The sequence below is a fragment of the Chrysochloris asiatica genome, unplaced genomic scaffold (assembly GCF_000296735.1).
Source record: "Chrysochloris asiatica unplaced genomic scaffold, ChrAsi1.0 scaffold00196, whole genome shotgun sequence".
In the NCBI taxonomy this organism is placed as follows: Eukaryota; Metazoa; Chordata; class Mammalia; order Afrosoricida; family Chrysochloridae; genus Chrysochloris; species Chrysochloris asiatica.
The window spans coordinates 817,213-834,948 of NW_006408714.1; the positions used below are offsets into that span (position 1 = coordinate 817,213).

The following is a 17,736-nucleotide window of genomic DNA, read 5'->3' on the forward strand; positions in this document are numbered from 1 at the left end:
GTTGTTGTTGTTATGTGCCATGGAGTTGGTTCCAACTCATAGCAACCCTGTGCAGGGTTTCCAGGCTGTAAATCTTTATGGGAGCAGAAAGCCTTATCTTTCTCCCACAGAACAGCTGGTAGTTTCGAACTGCTGACCGTGAAATTAGCCGTCCGATTCATAACCACTATGCTAGCAGAGCTCTATGGGCCTGGGCATAAGTGCGAATAATTCTCAAGACTCAGCTTTATAATTGAGATTTGGGATTTGCCCGCCTCCTCTACCATGTAAGCCATATCCTTGGTGAGCTGTGAGTTCTGTGAGAATCTGAAGTGAACTGCAGAACCCTGGGATTTGGGAGACCACTGAGAGGCAGAGAAGTGGTTGCTCAAGGATTATGGAGTGGAATGTTGTTGTTAAGTGCTGTCCAGTAGATTCTAACTCATGGTGACCCTGTATAACTTCTCTGAGGAGCAGCTGGTAGGTTTGAATCACTGACCTTGCATTTAGCAGTTAGAAGCAACAGACATTTGGATGTCTTAAACTTCCATATAATAAGGACCAGCCTCATACTGATCGCTATAGAAGAAATTACTGTTGCAGTCACATAGTACCAAATTCTGGATATGATTATTTCTATGGGCTTGCCAAAACAATATTCCAAATTTTTGTGACTGACATATCTAAGCAGCATTATTAGAGAAAGCGGGACAAGCACTAATAGTCAAACGCAAACCTCTTGTTATTAGACTGACACACTTGACTATTTTTGACAAAGTTTGACCAAAAGAATATTATAAAAAAAATTTTTTAAAGACAGGAATGGGTCTAGAATCAAGTATGTTTTGATTTTCATCAGGAAGTACCGCTTCATTTTCAGCAAGCATGTTTTTTTGCCATCTCCATATAACAGATTGTTAACAAGCCTTACTCCAATCCTGACGACATGTTCTTCTTCAAATAGTCCAGTTTCTTGGGTTATTCGCTCAGCATACAGACTGAATAAGTATGGTGAAAGGATACACTCCTGATACATACCTTTTCTGATTTTAAGCCATACATTATCCCCTTATTCTGTTTGAGTAACTGTCTCTTGGTCTATGTACAGGTTTCTCATGAGCACAAGTAAGTGTTCTGGAATTCCCATTCTTAACAATGTTATTCATAGTTTGTTATGATCCATATAATGGAATACCTTAACATAGTAAAAAAAAAAAAAAAATGCAGGTAAACAACTTTCTAATGTTTCCAGCTTTATGGCAAGATCCACCTGACATCAGCAATGATATCCCTCATGCCATGTTCTCTTCTGAATCCAACTTGAAATTCTGATATTTTCCTGTTGAAGTACTACTGCAATTTTTTAATCATCTTCAGCAAAATTTTACTTGCATGTGATATTAATGATATTTTAATGCTTTCCTTATTCATTGAGTTCCTTTCTTTGGAATAGTCACAAATATGGATCTTTTCCAATCATCTGGCCAATAGTTGTCCTCCAAATTTCTTGGCATAGAGGAGTGAGAACCTCCAGTACTACATTAGTTTATTGGAACACCTCAACAGACAGCTTTCGTCAATAACATCAGTTCTTCTTCTTTTTTTTTTTTTCTTCTTTTTTGATAGACACCTTTGTAAAATTTATTTTTCAAATTGTGGTGAAAAGATACATAACAAAACACATAGCAATTCAACGATTTCTACATGTATGTTTTAGTGAGTTTGATTATATCCTTCAAGTTGTGCAGTCATTCTCAATAACCTTTTCCAAATTATTCTCCCACCATTAATATAAACTTGTGTCCCCTAAGAAAAACTCACCATGGTCCCTTCTGTCCCAACCTTGATAACCACTAATAATTTTTGGTTTCTATATAGTAAGAAGCTCTAGTAGCGTAGTGGTTACGAATCAGGCTGCTAACCTCAAGGTCGGCAGTTTGAAACTACCAGCCATTCCACGGAAGAAAGATGAGGCTTTCTGCTCCCATAAAGATTTGCAACCTCGGAAACCCTGTGTAGGGTCACTATGATTCGGAACTGACTCCACAGTACTTAGCAACAACATATATTTATCACACAGTGTTTGTCCTCTGATAACTGATTTATTTCCCTCAGCATGATGTTTTCAAGTTTTATCTAAGTTGTGGCCATTACTGCTCCTTTTTTTTTTTTTTTTATTGTGAGCTGAGTGACAGTTTACATGACACCGGCTTTACACCATCAATTCATTGCAATAATTACAATCTCCTCTGTGCATCATCTTCAACGATATGCGCTTCCATTCTCTCTGTTTTGTTTTTTTTGTTTTTTGTTTTTTTTCTTGGAGGGAGAGATGTACACAAAAATCTCAGGAATATATAATCATTTAAATAGCCAAAGGGCACATTCTGTAAGCCTGCCTCCTGGCTGTCAGCACTCAGACCTGCTCTTTCCATGAGTCTAGAGTCCTCAGCTGCAGCCTCTCTCCATGTTCTTATCTCTGCCTCCATCTCTGGTGTCACTGCTTCTCTGGATAGGGTTCCGCATTGTGCTTGTGCTCTTTTCCCTTGATGATCTTAGGGTCCTCTGTTTCTGGACTGTAAGACGAACTATTCCCCAGTTTCTGTTACAAAACTTCTACCCTTACAGTTGTGATAGTTGTAATTAGTTATGATAACAATTACTCACTATTGAATCCTAAGACTCTTATCTCCATCTCTTTTTACCAGACCCATCTACACAAAATGAAAACTATTCAGTGGGGACTCTGCCTTCCCCCACACACTCTGAAACTAAACTTCCTCTTGAAAACTTGTAAGCCAGTCATTTTGTGCCCTTATCTCCCCCTTATTTTAGGTAGCCAGTGTCTAAGTTGCCCACTACTTCTCATTTATAGAGAACCCTCCGTCTGGAAGCTGTGGTAATAGTAGTGGAGGGGACAGGGTAGATAGCAGTAGTTAATTAATTAAAAATTTTAAAAGCTTTATTGTGTGATAGTTAACATGGGAGAACATTGGTTTTGCACTCAACCAATAGTATTTTATTTCATTTCATGATTAAAGTCTCCTCCATGCGCCACCATATGTTAACAGTATTTTGCTTCTATCCCCCCCCCCTTTTTTTTTTTGATGTACATAAAACCACACAGGAATATATAACTGTTTAAACAACCAACAGGCACATATTGCAAACCAGTCTCCTGACCGCCAGCACACAGACTTTCTCTTTCTATGAGTCTGGAGTCCTCAGCTGCTCTATCTCTCCATGCCATCACCTCTGCCTCCATCTCTCGTGTTGCTGCTTATTTGGTTAGGGTCCCATTTCTGCTCATGCTCGTCTTTCTTGATACCCTTAGGGTCCTATATTCCTGGAATGTAAGATTAACTATCCCCCCTTTATGTTACACAACTTCTACATTTACAGCTGTGCCAACCAAAATTAGTCATGATAATAATTACTCACTATTGAATCAAAAGAATACTATCTCCATTTTCTTTCACCAGACCCATCTAGACAAGATGAAAATGATTCAGTGGGGATTCTACCTTCCCCCGAACACTCTGAAACTAAATTCCCTCTTGAAAATTTATAAGCCACTTCATGCCTTTACAGCCCCCTCTCCCTGCCCTAATTTTAGGTAGCTAATGTCTAAGTTGTCTGTTCCCATCAGCCCTGTGTGCTGAGGGGATAGACCTGATCTTTGATGAGAAAATTCCTTCCCTCTCAGTTGTATTTTGTGCTACTACTAAGGAGCTCTGGTAGCGTAGTGGTTACGAATCGGGCTGCGAACCTTAAGGTCAGCAGTTTGAAACTACCAGCCGCTCCGCGGGAGAAAGATGACGTTTCTACTCCCGTAAAGATTTACACCCTGGGAAACCCTGTACAGGGTCGCTATGGGTCGGAACCGACTCAACAGCACTTAACAACAACAACAACCATAAGTGTAGGTCAAGATCGTCAAATTGTAGCAATTTACACTTGCTTCCTATATCAAACTTCTTTATCTTTCTCTAGTAGAGTTCTGATCATCAAGCCATCGAAGCTAGGTCAAATGGGTACTATCTGCAAGTCTGCGCATTCTTGCACACCTGCTCCCATTTCATATCAACTGGCCACTTCATTCTTAGCTTTAGCCCACCGTGGTTAGGTCAGTGGATAAGGGCTCAGGAGTTCCCAAGTCTCCCTGACTTTGAACCAACCAGCCTTTCCTCTTCTCTCTCTCATCTCAAGTTCAACAGGAGTCTATGGAACATAGTCAAACTTAGCCCATGTCTTCATTACTACCTTTCCCCCACTTCCACTCAGAAGTAGACCAACACAGTCACCAGTGAGCTTGCATGCCTGCTTGTAATAACAGCAGTTCTTGATCAAATACTACCTCTTAACATGGCTTTACATCCACCAATTATTTTTGGTACAGTGACTCTGTGTGTTTATTTTCTCTTGATGCTTTTTGCATTGTTCAATATTTTGCTCAGAGACTCTTTAACATTGCACTAACTTGAGATTTGGATTTTTTCCTCAGTTTTTTAATCTAGAGAAATGTGTGTGTTCTTCCCTTTTGATTTTCTAACTCCAGGTCTTTGCACATTTCATTATATTATAATACTTTACTTTTTCTTCTTCAGCTGCCCTTTGAAATCTTCTGTTCAGCATTTCTTCCATTAGTTTTAGCTACCATTAGTTCAAGAGCAAGTTTCAGAATGTCTTCTGACATCCACTTTGGCCTTCTTTTTCTTGTCTTTTTAATAGTCTTTTGCTTTCTTTATGTATGATGTTCTTTATATCATCCTTCAACTCATCTGATCGTCAATCAACTAGTGTTCAAATCTGTTCTTGAGATGGGCTCTAAATTCAGGTGGGATAATTCAGGTCATATTTTGGTCCTCCTGGACTTGTTTGAATTTTCTTCAGCTTCAGCATGAAATTGCATATAAGCAATTGATGGTCTTTTGCACAGACAGCCCTTAGCCTTGTTTTGACTGATATTGAGTTCCTCCAACATCTCTTCCCACATATGTAGTTAACCTGATTCTTGTGTATTCTATTTGGCGAGCTCCACATATGTAGTCCCCATTTATGTTGCTGAAGAAAGATATTTGCTATGAAGAAATAATTGGTCTTGCAAAATTCTATATGGATAAAACAGGACATACTGTTGTTAAGTGCCGCCAAATTGGGTTCAACTCATGCTGACCCTGTATACAGTTTCTGAGAAGTGGCTGGCGTGTTTGAACTGCTGTCTTTTGCACTTATCAGTCCAGTGCTTATCCTACAATGGCACAACAGAACGGCAGAATATGACACAGTAGGCTACAATTATCTATTGGCTTTTGAAGTCAGGTTGAGTTACATATAGTATTAGCTATGGTAGTGAAGAGTCCTGGTGTGACATTTTAGAATAAGCCGTGGTCTGCTAATTGCCAGCTGGAGGTCCAAACCCATCAACCATTCTTTTTCTTTTTTGAAGCATATAGGATGCTTTATTTTGAGTTATGTGATAGTTTACATGGGAGAACATTAGCTTCATATTGATCCCATTGTATATAGTTTCCTTGCTATGGTTACAATTCCCTCCATGCAACATCCACCAACCACAGGGTATACCCAGCAAGCCTGCTCCCCGGTTGTCAGCACATAGGCCCTTTTCCTCTCCAGGTCCAAAGTCCCCAGCCACTCCATCTCTCTGCATCTGTGTCTCTGCTTCCATTTCTGGCATCACTGCTTCCCTGGGTAGGGTCCCGTTCTCCACTCTTCTCCCTTGATGGTCCCAGAGACTTCTTCCCCTAGACTGCAAAGTTAATCCGTCCCCTTGCTTTGCTACAAAACATCTTCCTTTACATTTCCAGCCCTCACAATCAGTCCTGATAACAATTATTCACCATTGTATTGCAAGAGACCTATCTGCATCTCCTTTCCTCGGCCCCACCTAAACAGATTGGATACTACTCAGTGGAGATTCTACCTTGCTCCATGTCCTCTGGATCTGGGTTCCCTCTTGAAACCTTGTAAGCCAGTCATTTCTTGCCTCTGTAAGCCCCCATTCTGGGTAGCCAATGTCCAAATTGCCCATCCCTGTGCTCTCCGTGTGTGGCGGGGGTGGGAGTGATCCTCGCTGTGAAGATTGGTTCCCTCTTTTGAGCTACTGCTTCCATAAGTGTAGGTCAAGTTCATCAAAGTGTATCAGATTATTCTTTTTTTCTTCTTCTTTCTTCTTCTGGTTGAGCTCTGATCATCCAGCCATTGAAGCCAGGTAACGTGGGTATTATCTGCAAGTGTAAGTGTACTTATGCATGTGCCCTCTCTTCTTATCAGCTGATGCTTCACTCTCCACTTTAGTCCTCTGTGGCTATGTCACTAACTCTGGGCCCAATAGTCCCCAGGTCTTGCCACACTGCTGGCCAACCAGGTCTCCACCAGAGTTCACAGGAGTCCATTGAACATTGTGGGGCTTAGCTCGCAGCTCCACTGCTGCCCTTCCTTCACTTCCTCCTATCTGTGACGAATGTGGTCACCAATCAGAGCGTGTATTACCATTAGGTCCCAGCCTTGGAAGGAGATTTGCCCTGAGGGGACCTGATCACTTGCCTTGATGTCTCCTGGGTGAACAACTTGTTTGTTCTTGTAGTAAGTAATCAGTCGATCTGCCTGTATTGTTTTGTATTTTTCCTGTCAGTCTTTCTTTCAGGAAGTATCTTCTGTTCTTCTGGACACTCCAGGCTGGTCTGCTTGTCCTTTCAAGTGGAAATTTCCCCTCAGGAGATTCTGGATGCTGTTCAGGAATCCACCTATGGTCTCGTGTAATACAGAGACTCCACAGGAAAGCCTCCTTCACTGGGCACGTTGTAGCCCCATTTTAGGTATTCCTATCAGTTATAGGCAGAAGATGAACTTACAAGCTTTCTATTTCTTTCTCTCCCCCTCCAGTGTCTATTTTATAGTGGTATGCCAGGGAAACCAAGATTCAAAAGACAGCCAAGCATCCTAACATTATTCACCTTCTATCCCCTTTCAGGCCATGCCTCTGTTCCTGTATCCTGAAGCCCTGTTATTCCAAGTTTGTTCATACCTCATCATTTACCTCTGTCCCATCTAGCCCAGGCAAACCTGCCCAACCATTCTCCCATCCACCTTGTTCTTCTTTTTCCCTCCCCCTTCTTGTGTATTGCCCTCCCCCCAGCACCCAGGCTTTCCTATGTCTATTCCCTACCCTGTGCTCTTTCTTCCCTTCCCTGCCTCCCCTCCTCTCACCCATACATCCCAGTGTTCAGCAATTATATATAGAGATTTTTTCCCCCTTTTGGGTGGGTTCTTTTTCTCAGTTCTTTACAATAATGGTCTTATGCAGTATTTATCCTTTTGTGGCTGACTAATTTCACTCAGCATAATGTCCTCAAGGTTCATCCATGTTATGCGATAGCTTGCAGCTTCCTTGTTGTTCTTCAAGGTAGCATACTATTCCATTGTGTGCATATACCACAGTTTGTTTATCCATTCTTAAGTTGATGAGCATTTTGGTTGTCTCCATTTTTTTGGTATTGTAAATATACTGCTGTGAACATTGGTGTGTATATATCTGCTTATGTTATATCTTGTATTTCTTGTGGGTAAATACCAAGTAGAGTAATTGCTGGGTCATAAGGTATTTTATTTCGATTTCCAACCTTCTGAGGATGCGCCATATTGCTTTCCAGAGTGGTTGGACCATTTTGCAGTCCCACCAACAATGTAGGAGGGTCCCAGTCTTTCCATGTCCTCGCCAGCATTTGTTGTCCTCTGCTTTTTTGATCTTTGCTGTTATTGCTGGTATGAGATGATATCTCACTGTTGTTTTGATTTGCATTTCTCTGATGGCTAATGATCATGAACATTTCTTCATATGTTTGTTGGCTGCCCGGCTCTCTTCCTTGGTGAAGTGTCTGTTCATGTCCTGTGCCCATTTTTTTTATTAGGTTATTAGTCTTTTTCTTTTTGTAGTTTCCTATATATTTTAGAAATGAGTCCCTTATGTGATGTGTCATTGCAAAAGATTTTTTCCCATTCTGTGGGTTCCCTTTTGACTCTTTTGGTGAAGTCTTTTGATGCATGTAAGCTTTTAATGTTTAGTATGTCCCACTCATCTATTTTGTCTACTTTTGTTTGTGTATTTTTAAAAATGTTTAGTAGTCTGTATATGCCCTGAATTAGTGCCTTCACATTTGTCCCTATTTTTTCATTGATGACCTTCATAATTTTGGAATTCACATTTAGATCTTTAATCCATGCTGAGTTCATTTTTGTATAGGGCATGAGGCAAAGGTCTTATTTCAGTCTTTTGCATATTGCTTTCCAGTTCTATCAGAACCATTTGTTAAAGAGACTATCTCCTCTTCATGTAACATGCCTAAGCACTTTGTCAAAAATCATTTTGCTGTATGTGGATGGGTTAATTTCTGGATTCTCAATTCTCTTCCATTGATCAATGTATCTTTCATTGTACCAGTACCAGGCTGTTTTGACCACTGTGGCCATGTAGTAAATTTTGAAATCAGGGAGTGAGAGACCGCCAACCTTGTTCTTCTTCTTAAGCAGTCAGTGTTTTGTTTATCCTGGGTCTCTTTCCTTTCCATCTATTTGAAGAATGTAGTTGGAATCTGGATTGGGATTGCATTATATGTGCAAATTGCTTTGGGCAGTACTGACATTTTCATGATGTTGAGTCTTCCTATCCAGGAACATCACTTCTGTAGATCGCTTTTGGTTTCTTGTAATAGTGTTTTGTAATTTTCTTTGTATAAGATCTTTGTTTCTCTGGTTATGTTTGTTCCTAAATATTTCATCCTTTGGGCAGCTATTGTAAATGGTATTGCTTGCCTAATGTCCTTTTCAGTGCTATTGTTGTTGCTATATAGAAATCCAACTGATTTTTGATCTTATATCCTGCCACTTTGCTGAATCTTCCAATGAGGTCCAGTAGTTTTTTTTTTACTGAATCTTTGGGATTTTCTATGCATAGGATCATATCGTCTGCAAATAAAGAGAGTTTTACATCCTCTTTGCCAGTTCGGATGCCTTTGATTTCCCTGTCTTGCTGTATAGCTCTGGCTAAAACTTCCAGCACAATATTGAATAGGAATGGTGACAAAGGGCATCCCTGTCTGGTTCCTGTTCGCAGAGGGAAGGCTTTCAGCTTCTCTCCATTGAGAGTGATGTGTGCTGTTGGTTTTGTATATATGTTCTTGATTATGTTGAGGAATTTCCCTTCAATTCCTACTTTGCTGAGTGTTTTTATCAGGAATGGATGTTGGATTTTGTCAAATACCTTTTCTGCATCAATTGATAAGATCATATGGTTCTTTTCCTATTTCTTATTTATGTGGTAGATTACGTTAATTGTTTTTCTAATGTTGAATCATCCTTGCATCCCTTTTATGAAACCGACTTGGTCATGATGTATTATTTTTTTGATGTGCTGTTGGATTCTGTTGGCTAGGATTTTGTTGAGAAATTTTGCATCTATGTTCATGAGGGATATTGGTGTATAATTTTCGTTCTTAATGAGTCCTTCCCAGGTTTTGGTATGAGGGTTGTTCTTGCTTCATAAAAAATATTAGGGAGTTTTCCATCCTCTTCTATATTCTTGAATAATTTGAGTAGAATTGGTGACAGTTCTCCCCTGAATGCTTGGTAGAACTCACCCGTGAAGCTATCTGGGCCTGGACTTCTTTTGCTATGGGTTTGTTCAAGCTTTCTATTTCATTCTGAGTTAAGTTTAGGTAGGTCATGTTTTTCTAGAAATGTATCTATCTCTTCTAGGTTTTCAAATTTGTTGGAGTACAACTCTTTATAGTATTCTGTTTTTATCCTTTTGATTTTTTTTTGATTCTGTTGTGACATCGCCCATGTGGTTTCTAATGCCATCAACCATTCTTAGGAAACCCTATACAGGGTTGCTAGGATTGGAATTTACTCGATGGCACCTAATGACCACAACATGGTAGTAAAAGAATGAATTTTTTAAAAATTATCATTGATTCATTCACATGGTTATTTATTTAAAGATATATGTATCATTAAGCTGAAAATTTGTCACTGGTAAAAGAAAATAAAACTTTATTGCTGCTGGTATCTTTAAGATCTTTTTAATGAATGCCCCATACTTGGTTGAAAGGCTTCTTTACAGGAGTAGTAGAGTACTTTTAAAAATATTAAAAAAACAAATAAAAATTAAAAAAAGGATAACCATTCACCTCTTAAAATGACCCCCTCATTTGGAGTGAGGAAAGATATATTATATTTTTCATTATAGTTCTTGCTGCTTTATCCCTACACAAAAGTGATTATATTCAAAACGTTAACCAAGATTCTTTTTTTTTAAAACTATGGTGTTGGCTACTTGTGTTCCAATTTGCTTTTAACTTCTAAAGTATCATTTTAATATTTTCAACGCAGTCTGCTTAGTTAGAAGAAATCTAGACACAGATAAAATCAAAATTTGTCAGACTGAGAATTGTAACAGCATTAAGACTTGAATAATCCAGACCTTGCGGGATGTTCTAATGTTTGAACATTGTATTCTCCCTAATGTGGCTCCAATGGTTTTTCAAAGTGAAGATCTCTATCCCGGATTAAGCATATATTGGGACAAAAAATAATTTCTAAGAAGTTTGTCCTTATTCTGGTATGCAAAGGAATCTCATTCTTTCCTCATGGTTTCTGAAAGCTAATTACACTGGTTGCCTGAGTACAATACAGAGTAAAATCCAGAATGTGTCAAAGGAGTTAATACTGTGTGTATGCATGCTGGGAGAGTTATGGGAAGACATACTATCTAGAATAACACAAGCCATGAGACTCTGGGTTTCAAATTGTTCCACATCTCATTTATATTAGAGTGAATTTAACCAAAGCTGATCATGCCCCACCTTCTCCATCTAGTTCTTCTGGTCTAGTGCTATGGAAATTGATGTTCGTGTTGTTCATTAGTCTAGTAGATTAATATTACTTATTGCCTGTTACCTCCATTATTTTTATCTGCTTTATTGTTTATCCTTTAGTATGTATCATCTTCTAATAAATGAGGTCATTTGTATAAGTGGCAGTGGGGCAGAAATTTTGATTTTGCTTATTTATGTATCCAAGAATGTGTTTTGTTGTTAAGTGCCGTGAAGTCGGTTTTGACTTATAGCAGCCCAGTATAGGATTTCTGAGGTGCAGCTTGTGAGTTTGAACTGCTAACTTGTAGTTCAGGCTGACCTTGCAATCTAGCGCATTATCCCACAGCACCACACCAGGACTTCATCCAAGCACCTGGTAGGTAGGTATCAATAAGCATTTGCTGAGTAGCTTGGTTAAAAGACAGATGAGAGACATAACTCGATTACACATTCTATACAACTGGTACCTAAGTAAGGGATGGTAAGATACAAGGAATCAAATAAACTAGAACAATCTGCTATATGAAGATGATACAACCTTGCTTGCTGGAAAGCACAGAGAACTTAAAAGATTTACTAATGAAGATTAAAGAGCACAGCCTTCAATATGGATTACAACTCAATGTAAAGAAAACAAAGATGCTCACAAATGGACTAATAAATAAATCATGATCAATGGAGAAAAGATAGAAGTCGTCAAAGATTTCATTTTGCTTAGATACACAATCAACACTCATGGAAATAACAATCAAGAAATAAAATGACATTCTGCATTAGTCAAAATTGCTGCACAAGACCTCTTTAAACTGTTAATGAGCAAAGATAATCAGTTTAAGAATCAAGGTGTGACTGACTCAAGCCATGTGATTTCCAATCGCTTCATATGCACAGGAAAGTTGGACAATGAATAGGAAAGACAAGAGAAGAATTAATGCATTTGAATTATGGAGTTGGTGAAGAATATTGAAAATACCACAGAATACCAGTAGAGCAAACCAGTATGTGTTGGAGGTACAATCAGAATGCTCCTTACATGCCAGAATGGTGAGATTTCATCTCTCATATTTGAATAAGCTATTAGAAGGGACCATAGAGAAGAACATTATGATTGGTAAAGTGAAGGGTCATTAAAAAGAGGAAGGTCCCAAGAAGATGGATTGACCTAATGTCAGTAGCAATGGGCTGAAACAGAACAACCAGAACACCATTGTGCAGATGGTGTAGGAATAGGAAGTGTTTCATTCTGTGAGTTGGAACCAACTTGATGGCATCTAACAACAACTTTTTGGAATAAGAATCTTGACGGTGCAGTGATTAAAGTGCTCAGCTGCTAACCAGAAGGTCAAAAGTTCAACCCCAGGAGATGCTCTTCAGGACAAAGTTTTGACAATCTGCCTCTATAAAGATTGTTATTGTGAAATGCTGTTGAGTTGGTTCTGACTCATAGCCACCCTGTATAGGATTTCTAAGGAGCAGCTGGTGAGTTTGAACTGCCGACCTTGTGGTTCAAACTAACTTTTCAGTCCAGTGCTTTATCCCACAGAACTATACCAGGACTCCTGTAAAGATTGGTAGTGGTGGTGGTGGTTATGTGCAATAGAGTTGATTCCAAATCCTAGCAACCCTGTAGAGGGTTTCCAATTCTGTAATCTTTACAGGAGCCGAAAGCGTCATCTTTCTCCTGCAGAACAGCTGGTAGTTTCAAACTGCTGACCTTGAGGTTAGCAGCCCAACTTGCACCCACTACGCTACCAGAGCTCCTTCCTGTAAAGATTACAATGCTGAAAATCCCGCAGGGTAGTTCTCTTCTAAATAAGGTCACTGTGAGTCTGAATCAATACAAAGACAACAGAGTTTTTTGTTGTTGTTGTTTTGTTTTTTAATTCTAGAAGAGGGAGTTATGTCAGGATTCAAATGATCATCATTAACAGCTTCCCTATTGTTGTTGTTTTATTCTAACTCATAGCAACACTATATAGGGTCTCCAAGGAGCAGCTGGTGAGTTTGAACCACCGGTCTTGAGGTTCAAACTGATCTTGAGGTCAAGTGCTTATCTAATGACACCACACCAGGACTCCAAACAGCTTCCATAACAATGATTAATTCATTACTGTGAACTTTTAGTATGTGAAAAATAATCCTAAAACTAAAACACAGGAGTTGCTTTAGAAGGAAATTTCTGCATTGCAATGACTACCATCAATAAGTGAAAAGTCAAAAAGGAGTACATGTACAGCCAGACTATTTCTCAATTTTAATACCTGAATTTTCTGATACTGACTGTCTTTTGTTATACCTCACTCTGTCTGAAAGTTCAGATAGCCATCTATATTTATCTATCTCTTTATTGGACTCCTGGTGTGGTGCTGTGGATCAGCACGGGACTTCAAACCATAATGCTGGCGGTTCAAACCTATTAGCTTCTCCTTGGAAGCCCTATCCAGGGTTGCTGAGTCAGAACTGATTTGATAGCACTTAGCTTTAATAGAACATCTCTTTAATAAAAAGAGAAAGAAAGGCTGAGGAATAGAGAGAGAGAGATCATTTTCAAACAGTATGTTCTGTCTCCTTCTATAATATGCCCAACTTAATTTCTCTTTTGTTAGAACTCTCTTTCTCTCTTTTTAAAGTAGTTTAATTTTCTTACAACTACTGGGCAGGGGGTTGACAAAGAGATGAGCTGGTGTTGGCGGGGAGAAAGATTGCATTTTCCCCTTGGGATTGAAAGCTCCCAACTGGTACTATTCTGTTCAGTTCTGATGAAGGCAGCCTTCTTAGAGGGAACAAAACACCCACCACCTTCACACATCACATTATTACTTCATTATTCCACCCCAAATTCCTAAGAGGTAGAATAAGCACTCCTGAGAAGAGAGGAAATTTATAAATTGTGTTTCTATAAAGTCACTCTGAAAGTTAGTGGAACAGAGTGAAAGGGGAAAAATAAAAAGAAGGTGTGATAGCTCAAGATTTCAAGTCCAGAAGAGAAAAAAAATTGCTGGCATACTATGGAAATTTACTTGTATTACAAAGGATATACCCTATGGTTATAAACCATTTATATATAGCCTTTAGCTATACATTCTTACCTCCTGATGATGCTGGTCAGCTATAAGTGTCCACATCAACATGAAATTCAATCAGTATTTGTCACCTACTTTGTGCCAAACTACAGGAAAATGAAGGCGATTTTTGCTTCCATAAAGATTTACAACCTCGGTAACTCTATGCAGGGTTGCTATGAGTCTGAATTGACTCAAAGGCATGGGGTTAGGGTTTGTACCAGGCTGAGTGCTTAGGTTTTGCTGTCAACATTTTAATAAAGTTCCATATAACCACACAATTTTTGTTTTGTTTTGTTTTCAATTTAAAATAGGTCATCCCCACAAACTAGCCATTATTTTGAACACCAGTTACCAGTTTCACTTCCCTCTTTCCCTGCCATTGTGGTAAATCACTTATGATTCTAATGTGTAGCTAGCATTGAGAACTATATTTAGCCTTTTTATTCAATTATTTTATATACTATTCATTTTTGAAATCTGAAGTCATATTTTATCTCTTTCATTCTTCTCATTTCTAGTCTTCTATCACCTTTCAGACTATGTCATGATCCTTGTTCTAAGCCATTCTAACACCACTTCATTTTCCTTTAGGTCACTTATTTCAGGTGAAATGATATAGGGCATCCTAGTAAGGAAAACTGTTTAACATTATATGCATAGAGAGAGACTATGGAGCCTGGAAGCCTGCTTGCATAACATCAACTTTATTCAGAAAAATCACTGTAGTGCCTTTTAGTTATACAAGTATTAGCCAAATAGAAAGAATGAAATAATAAAATTATTTATTTATTTTTGACTTTGTAGCACATTCTCTTGCTAGGGTAAGAAGAGTTCCTAAGAGGGCACTGGATCAAATTTCATAAGGTTTCTAATTTTCTAGGATGGAAAATTTTGAAATTTCCCAACTTGGCTGAAAAACTAATAAGACTTATTCTTCAGAATTGTAATAACACTAGCCCTTTCCACTCCCAGGAAAAGAATTCATTTATCTCAATGAGGAATATGGGACTGATCATTTGTGTTCAATGCAATGACTAATTTGTGGGGATAGCCTCATTCCAATAAAATATATAGTTCTGCCATGCTTGAACAAACTGCTGGGAGCAAATCATAAACACATGAGTATGAACTAAAGCTCCAAAATGAAGAACTTTTCTGTCTACAAATAGAAACAAACAAATGGACACTGGTCTACTGATGGCCAATCTTAAAAACAATAATTTTAAAAAAATCTCTTGCATATAAATTAAGTGTGAGGAATTAGGAATGACTGAACTTAAAAGCAGAGTAGAGTCTCTTTTTAAGAGAAACAACCAAGAATTTTTGCAAAAATATGGAGGAAGACTTAAGAAATAATCTAGATTTTTTTTTCCAAGAAAAAAGGTGGAGGCTGTGGACAAAGTCATACCTCGTATAAACTATGCGGTTGTCATGTCTGACTCCTACACATCCTGTGCAAGCAGTGAAGGAGGAGGAATAGGATTCACTTCACTCACTGGATTCCCAACAGCTTCCATAGTGCCTGCCTAACTTCAACTTGCTACATGAATGTTTAACTGGAGATATAATACTGATATTACAGTTATTTTGTTCAATCCAGGTGTGGCGCTGTGAGTTAATGTGCTACACTGCAAAGTCATTTGAACCTCAAGGTCGGCAGTTCAAGCTCACCAGCCACTCCTTGGAAACCCTATAAAGGATCGCTATGGGTTGGAACTGACTCAACAGCACTTAACAACAACAACATATATGAACTAAGGAGCCTTGGTAGCGTAGTGGGTAATGAGTTGGGCTGCTAACTGCAAGATCAGAAGTTCAAATTTATCAGTAGCTCCATGGAAGAAAGATGAGGCTATCTACTCTCATCAAGATTTATAGCTCCGGAAACCCTATACAAGGTCATTATGAGTTGGGACCTGCTCCAAGGCATACAATCACAACTACCACCAACATCCATGAAATATTATGGGAATATATGAAGACGTGATTCATTCTGTTAGTATGGAGGAGAAATCATAACATAAAGTAGGAATTTGTAACTTTATAGAAAAATACATCTTATTTAATTAAGCATCAATGATATAGATATTCTGGTTTAAAGTCTCCAGAAAAGACATAAAAAAGAAACACAACTAAGCAGTCAATAAAAAACTGAGGTCAGAATTATAATTTCTCACTTCTTTAACACCAAGCAGTGTGTGAAAAATCCCTCCTTCTTAAACACTCAAGGCCTTATGTGTTTGTTATTTCAATATATGTTAAAGAAGATTTTAATTAATATGAAAGAAGAAAGTGGTGATTCTGTGGTAGAATTCTTGCTTTCCATGAAATAGCAGCAGGCACAACCCCCTGCCAATGCACCACAACAAGCAGAGCCACCAGTGATCTATCAATGGAGGCTTTGTGTTGTACTGATGCTGAAGAAGTCTCACTTAGCTTCCAGGCTAAAACAGACTACGAAGAATGACCTTGGGTTCTACTTTCAAAGATCAGGCAATGGAAATCCTTCGAATCACAATGATATGATTCAATTGTGCATTGAGGTCACAGTGAGTCAGGACTGACTTGAAGGTGACTAACAACAATAGATATGACAAGATAAATTTTCCTTGGGCTACCACAAATTATAATTCAATATTTTTGATTGTGCATCTCTGTGAAAACTAATCCAAAGAGACTGCCCAATGAATACAAGATTTCAATGCGGCATTTGTGTAGTTTAAATCCCATTTTTGGATATTCACAAAGTTTATAGGCAAATTATCTAGATATGTAAGCCAATAACTCATCAAACTTCAATATCCTTGTTCTTCCTGTTTTTCAGAAAACCAATTAAAAACAAGCAGTAGTAATATAGGGTTCTCTTAAATACCTAATTTAATTTTTTCCTCCAGGAGGAAAGGGCTGTCTACATTCCTGTTTTGTAATTCTATGAACCTGGTAAGAAAGATGAGTGGGCTTAAATTGCACTGACAATTTAAGATACTCATAATGTATTGCTAAACGACAGATTTGGATAGCAGAATGGTATGCATATTATGAATGATCTTATATACAAAATGTACAAATTCTTGCAAATAAGACTATCTAGAGATCCACCTAGCAGGGTACAATTTGGCTGTTAAGAAAGATGCCAAAAGAGAAGAGGGCATAATTTAGGAGAAGATTGATTGATTTGGTATATTTCTAAAAAAAAATTTTTTTTAAAGAATCATTGTATGGCACTGTAAGATAAGCACTCAACTGCTGACTGCAAGGTTGGTGGTTCAAACCCATTAAATGTGCCTCAGAAATTACTGGATGGCACTTAACATCAACAACATACTTTTTTACATTAAGGTATTTTTTCTGCAGTGTGATAAATATTTATTGGTTAGTTCATTTAATCCCAAGAAGGAACTAATCAGAAGAATGTTTATTTTTAGATAAATAAAAGCACTTAGAGCAATATATTATTTCCTTTCTTTCTATTTTTCATTTTTTTTCAATAAGCATTGTTTTTATTTTATTAGGAAAAAAGTAATGCTCTTTAAAAATGTTTAAAAAAATAAAGACATGAAAAAAAGTACAAGGGGGGAAATCACTCATAATTCTTCCATTAAAACACAGGTATTATAAACTTGACAAGATCATTCCTTTCAACATGTTATTTTTCATCTCATGGGACTTTCTATTTGACATAGTTAGAATCATAACTACTTAAGTTGTATAATTGCAAAAATAGTCATGACCTTTGAAAAATATTTAAGTAATTCTGAAATGTGTAGCCTGAAAAAATAATATGTATTTAAATGTGA

At 38.0% G+C, this 17,736-nt stretch overlaps 1 protein-coding gene across 3 annotated transcripts in view; it reads right to left on the reverse strand.

Moving 5' to 3' along the window:
• The window catches only part of ANO3 (anoctamin 3), a 427,969-nt gene that overhangs the window by 192,584 nt on the left and 217,649 nt on the right, over positions 1-17,736 (reverse strand). The gene's annotated exons all lie outside the window — the stretch shown is intronic.